Here is a 6,454-nt window from a genome sequence, read left to right on the forward strand (position 1 = left end):
AGAGAGAGAAAAACATCAATGTGTGGCTGCCTTTTATGCACCCTCCTACTGGGAACCCGTCCTACAACCCAGGCATGTGCCGTGACGGGGAATCAAACTGGCAACTCTTTGGTTCAAAGGATGGCACTCAATCCACTGAGCCACACCAGCCAGGGCACAGATGTCTATCTTGGGTGACTGTGTAGATGGTGTTGCAACTACTGAGATATGAGAGGAATGTATTTTCTGCCATGTTTCATTTGAAATATCCATGGGATCTCCTGGTGAAAGTATGAGGCAAAAAGTTGGATACGTGATTCTGAAACTGGGAAAAAGTATGGGTAGACAATATGGGTATGGGAATCAACAGCATTATAGATAGTGGTGGGAACTATTTAAGTAGGAAAGACCATCCAGGGAATGGTAACAGAGTGAGAAAAAGAGCAGAAGGAAGAGGATAAAGTCCTAAGAAATATTCATATTTAAGGAGTTGGAAGAATAGGGAAAGTTAAGAGGATGGTTGTAGAGACACAGAGGAGACCTATAAAAGTGTTGTGTCAAAGAGGAGTATGGAGTTAAAAATTTCAAGGAGGGGTAATGTTTGGTGGTTCCAATTATAGCAGAGAAGTTCACTAAGATAAGGATTAAGAAATATATCTATTAAGTTTTGCAAATAGGAGGTTACTTGTTATGTTAGAAAGCATGATTTCAGGGAACTGAGCATTGGAGGGATAAGTCAGATTGAAATGAGTTGAGGAGTGAATGGGAGATGAATATGAGTACAAATTGCTCTTTTAAGAACATTACCACTACAGCCCTGGCTGGTGTAGCTCAGCGAATTGAGCATGGGTTTCGAACCAAAGGGTCACTGGTTCGATTCCCAGTCAGGGCACATGCCTGGGTTGTGGGCCAGGCCCCCCATCGGGGGCATGTGAGAGGCAACCACATATTGATATTTCTCTCTCTCTCTTTCTCCTTCCCTTCTTCTTTACCTAAAAATAAATGAATAGGCTCTGCTTCTGGGGACACTCATAGCTGTCAGCACCTGGCCCAGCTTCTTTCAAAATGTCTACTGTTCATGAAATTCTGTGCAAGCTCAGCTTGGAGAGTGATCACTCCACATTCGCAAATGTATATGGGTCAGTCAAAGCCTACACCAACTTTGATGCCAACCAGGATGCTTTGAACGAACATTGAAATGGACATCAAGACCAAAGGTGTGGATGAGGTCACCATCGTCAACATTTCGACCAACCGCAGCAATGAGCAGAGAAGGACCTAAAAGGAACTTGCATCAGTGCTGAAGTCAGCCTTGTCCCACCACCTGGAGACAGTCATTTTGGGCCTATTGAAAACACCTGCTCATTATGATGCTTCTGAGCTGAAGGCCTCCATGAAGGGGCTGGGGACCGATGAGGACTCTCTCATTGAGATCATCTGCTCGAGGACCAACCAGGAGCTGCAAGAAATTAACAGAGTCTACAAGGAAATGTACAGGACTAACCTGGAGAAGGACTTTGTTTCCAACACATCTGGTGACTTCTGCAAGCTGATGGTTGTCCTCACCAAAGGTAAAAGAGCAGAAGATGGCTCTGTCATTGATTATGAACTGTTAGACCAAGATGCCTGGGATCTTTATGATGCTGGAGTGAAGAGGGAAAGAACCGATATTCCCACGTGGATCAGCATCATGACTGAGTGGAGCGTGTGTCACCTCCAGAAAGTATTTGAAAGGTACAAGAGCTACAGCCCTTATGACATGTTGGAGAGCATCAAAAAGGAAGTCAAGGGAGACCTGGAAAATGCTTTCCTGAACCTGGTGCAGTGCATCCAGAACAAGCCCCTGTATATTGCTGACCGACTGTATGACTCCATGAAGGGCAAGGTCTTGATCAGAATCATGATCTCCCACAGTGAAGTGTACATGTTGCAAATCAGGCCTGAATTCAAGAAGTATGACAAGTCCCTGTACTATTCCACCCACCAAGACACCAAGGGTGACTACCATAAAGTGCTGCTATACCTGTGTAGTGGGGACAACTGAGGCCTGAGATGGCTTGAGCGTCCAGGAGTGGTGCTCCTGTGCTTCCAGGTAACGATTCTAGAAAATCTGCTTGCTACTAATAGTGCCCTGTGCTCATCCCCGTGAGGGTGATGTTAGCATTGCTCCCGCCCCACCTTATTTCAGTTGCCCAAGCGTTGTCTGGCTTTCCCAGCTAGTCTCTCCTTTTAGCCAAAGAAATGAACATTCTAAGGAGTTGGAAGTGCAATCTATGATGTGAAACACTTTGCTTCTTGTGCACTGTGTCGTAAACAGATGAATAAACTGAATTTTTGCTTTAGAACCAAAACAATAAAAATAAATAAAATCTAAAAAAAGAACATTATCACTACAAACATTAATGACAGTCACTATAAATATTACCATAAAAGAATGATAATCCTTTTCCCCATTATCACAAAAACCACTAACCTGTCCATTAGCCTTTTTGTAATTCCTTTCCTTTTCCTCTGCTTCTCTTTTCCCTTATCAACCAATCAGACATTATGCACATCTACTATATGTGTTTGGCTTTGTATATAAGATAAGGTTCTTGCACTCAAAGGACATTCTCTTGTGGAGAAGACAGGCATGCAAACATGCAACTTTAAGTACATGCCCTCTGTGATAGTCATTCATACTACTCACCGAATATTTCCAGCTTACCTCTTTCTTAGAATGTAGTAAGATTATATATCCTTGCTACCTGCAGCTGGGCGGGGGCACATGTTTAATTCTGGCCAAAGAGTTGTGAGTTAAAGGGATATATGCTACTTCTAAGATGCCACTTAAATTTAATTGCTACTGTGAAACCCTCTGGAGACAAATTATAGTACAGTGGGCAATACAGCCTGTAGCCTGTTTTATAAATGAAGGGGTTTTTTTGATAACACAAATGTGCCCATTTTTTACATGTTGGATATGGCTACTTTTGTGCTATAACAGCAGAGCAATTGCAACAATGACTGTATGGTCCTCAAAGCTTAAAATTATTTACTATACAGAAAAATTTTGCTGACACCATGTCTAATATAATGTAGCTTATCTCGATGCACCACCATACAGAGGCAGTGTAGTATTGAGAAATTTATCTTATGTAAAGTGTGGTGTATTTGAATGAACACAGGCTTTAAAGCTAGCTAAAATCTGAGTCCAGATAGTCAGCTCTGGGTACTACATAACCCTCTACCCAAGACTTTTTGGGACTCACATCTCTCACAGCACCAACCAAAGGAAAGATGGAAGCAAATGGAAGCAAACACAGATATTGTATAGCTCTAAGCAATTGTATAGTTCTAAGCAATTTCTATACACTGAAATTTTCTGTGTCTTTCTACCTCCCAGTTCATATGCTAAAATCCTAATCATTATTGTGATGGTATAAAGAGATGGGTCTTTGGGGGGTGGTGAGGTCATGAGGGCAGAGCACTCATGAATGAAGTGAGTGCCCTTATAAAAGAGACTCCACTGAGCTCCCTCATTAATTCTACCAAAGGTATGAGAAACAAATATCTATTATTTATAAGCCACCAGTCTATGGCATTCTGTTATAGTAACCTGAACAGATTAAGACAGGAGTAAAGGAAGTATTGATGGGTGGATGCTCAATATCACAAAGCACTTTCTAAAAGCCAGTTTTCCAAAGTTAGAATGGGCTATCCTGAAGGAATGAAAGGCTCAGGTAGCCTTGGGGTATGGAAAGAGAGTTCTTTGTTGCCCTAGGTTTCATGAAGAAGCTAACTTACCTCTTGTGAAAATTAGATATTAGTTTTCTACAGTTTCACATAAATTGCTATAAACTTAGTGGCTGGCTTAAAACAACATACATTTATTTGCTGACAGTTCTGTAGGTCAGAAGTCCAGTACACCATGACTGGCTGGTTCCCTGCTAAGGTCACAAGGCTGAAATCAAGGTGTTGATCAAGCTGAATTCTCATCTGGAAGTTCTAGAGAAAAATCCACTTCAAAGCCCATTGTTGCCAGAATTCAGTTTCATGTGGTTAGATGACTGAGGTCTCTATTGCTTTGTTGGCTGTTAGCTAGGGGTTGATCTCAGCTCCTAGATTCTGCCCACATTCTTTGTCATGTATCTCCTTTCATCTTCAGGTCAACAATGGCATGTTCAATTTTTCTTGTGGTTTGAGTGTTTGACTTCCTCTTCTGTGACCAGTTGGAGGAAATTGATTTTAAAGGGTTTATGTAATTAGGTCAGTTCATCTGTATAATCTCTGTGTCTTAAGGTCATTGTGTCACATAACAATTATGGTAGTATAATGTTCTCCAGTTCCATCCATGCTATTGCAAAGGGTATAAGCTCCTTCTTTCTCTCTGCTGCGTAGAATTCCATTGTGTAAATGTACCATAGTTTTTGGATCCACTCATTTGCTGATGGGCACTTAGGTTGCTTCCAGTACTTGGCTATTGTAAATTGTGCTGCTATGAATATTGGGGTGCATAGTTCTTTTGGATTGGTGTTTCAGGGTTCTTAGGGTATAATCCCAGCAGCAGAATTGCTGGGTCCAAGGGCAGTTCCATTTTTAGTTTTCTGAGGAAATTCCATACTGTTTTCCACAGTGGCCGCACCAGCCTGCATTCCCACCAACAACGTACTAGGGTTCCCTTTTCTCCGAATCCTCTCCAACATTTGTTTGTTGATTTGTTTATGTTGGTCACTCTGACTGGTGTGAGATGGTACCCCACTGTGGTTTTTAGCCAGGCGGTGAGGGACAAATACCATATGATCTCACCTTTAACTGGAACATAATCAACAAAAGAAAAAAGCAAACAAAATATAACCAGAAACATTGAAATGAAGAACATTGTAACAATAGCCAGAGGGGAGTGGGGAGGAGATAGTGGGGAGAGGGGTCTATAGGAGCTACTATAAAGGATACAAGGACAAAATCAAGGGGGAGGGTAGAGGTGGGGGAGGGAGGTGGGACTGGCTGGGGTGGGGTGGAGGGATGGGGAGAAAATGCAGACAATTGTAACTGAATAAAAAAAAACAATTATGGTAGTAAATTACAGTATATTCACCGCCCAAGGACTATGAAAGGTGTATACACTGGGGTGAAGAAAATCCTGGGGGCCATCTTAGAATTCTGACAACCATAAATGGGAAGGAGATTCTACTTTTGTATACTCATCTAAATAAGTTTATGTCCAAAGTACCTTCCAATCTTGAGAATCTATGATTCACTGACTACACTAAAGTTTGGATTGAGAAAGGGGGTTTAAGTCACAATTGCTACTTTCATGCAGTTTTCAATGTAGGGGTAAAATTAACACACAGAAAACTATTAGCACTAACTAAAGGTTAAACTGTGTAAATTAAGAGTGTATAGAAGATCAAGGAGGAGAGAGATTAGAAAGGACTGAAGTGTTAGAATGTTTTTTTGGAAAAGGTGTGACTTCAACTGTTATTTGAAGTAGGATGAAATAGAAAATAACAAAGGTTTTCTAAACCTCTGGATGGTTTTTATTAATTATATATTCATATTTCCAAATGTGATGTTAAAAAGGGGGGTAAGAAAAAGAAGGGGAAGGGTCATCAAGGAACATGTATAAAGGACCCATGGACAAAGACAAAGGGGGAAGGACTGAATGTGGGAGGTGGGGGTGGGTGGGGTGGGGGAGAGTAATGTGGGGGATCTGGGGACAACTGCGCTTGAACAACAATAAACAATGTAAAAATATGTGAAAAGTAAAAAAGGAAAAAAGAAAAAGAAAAAAGAAAATTTATCCCAGACTTAGAAATAGACAAAAGGATGGTCTCTTGCAGAGTCATAGTGGTATATTATCAATGTGCTCATACTGCCTGAAGATCAAGTCTACATTAGTGATTCTCAAACTTTCATATATATTATTCTCCTGGAGGGCTTGTTAAAACACACAGTGCTGTGTCCTATCTTAAGGTTTCTTTTTTTTTAATTTATTTTTTTTATTGTTGTTCATGTACAGTTGTCTCTATTGTCACCCCACCACACCCCCTGCCCCACCCATCCCTGCCTCCCACTCTCGAACCTACTCCCTTTGGCTTTGTCCATATGTCCTTTATACGTGTTCCTTGATGGCCCTTTCCCTATTTTCTGATTTAGTAGTTCCTTTTTTATTTTTATTTTATTTATTTATTTTAGTTGTTGTTCAAGTACAGTAATTCTTGAGTGGGATCAAGAATTTGCAATTTTAACAAGATCCCAGCTGATGCTGGTGCTGTTACTGGTCTGGAGAGCACACTTTGACAATTGCTCTAGAGAAACATACTATTGTTTGACTTGCTATTTACTCTTAAGGTAAGTATTCTATAAAGTTACATGTTCACTTGTACAAGTTGCCAATAAGTTTTGTCCAGTAGAAGGGTAAATAACTGCTGCACAATGAAAAAGATAACCCCAACAGTTGAACTAGCCTTACCATCTCACTGATAAATACTCT

At 40.8% G+C, this 6,454-nt stretch overlaps 1 pseudogene; it reads left to right on the forward strand.

Annotated features, from left to right (window-relative positions):
- The first annotated feature begins 1,012 nt into the window (after nucleotides 1-1,012).
- Nucleotides 1,013-2,023, forward strand: LOC112322502 (annexin A2-like; annotated as a pseudogene).
- The last annotated feature ends 4,431 nt before the right edge of the window (nucleotides 2,024-6,454 follow it).

The sequence above is a fragment of the Desmodus rotundus genome, chromosome X (genome assembly GCF_022682495.2).
Source record: "Desmodus rotundus isolate HL8 chromosome X, HLdesRot8A.1, whole genome shotgun sequence".
Taxonomy (NCBI): Eukaryota; Metazoa; Chordata; class Mammalia; order Chiroptera; family Phyllostomidae; genus Desmodus; species Desmodus rotundus.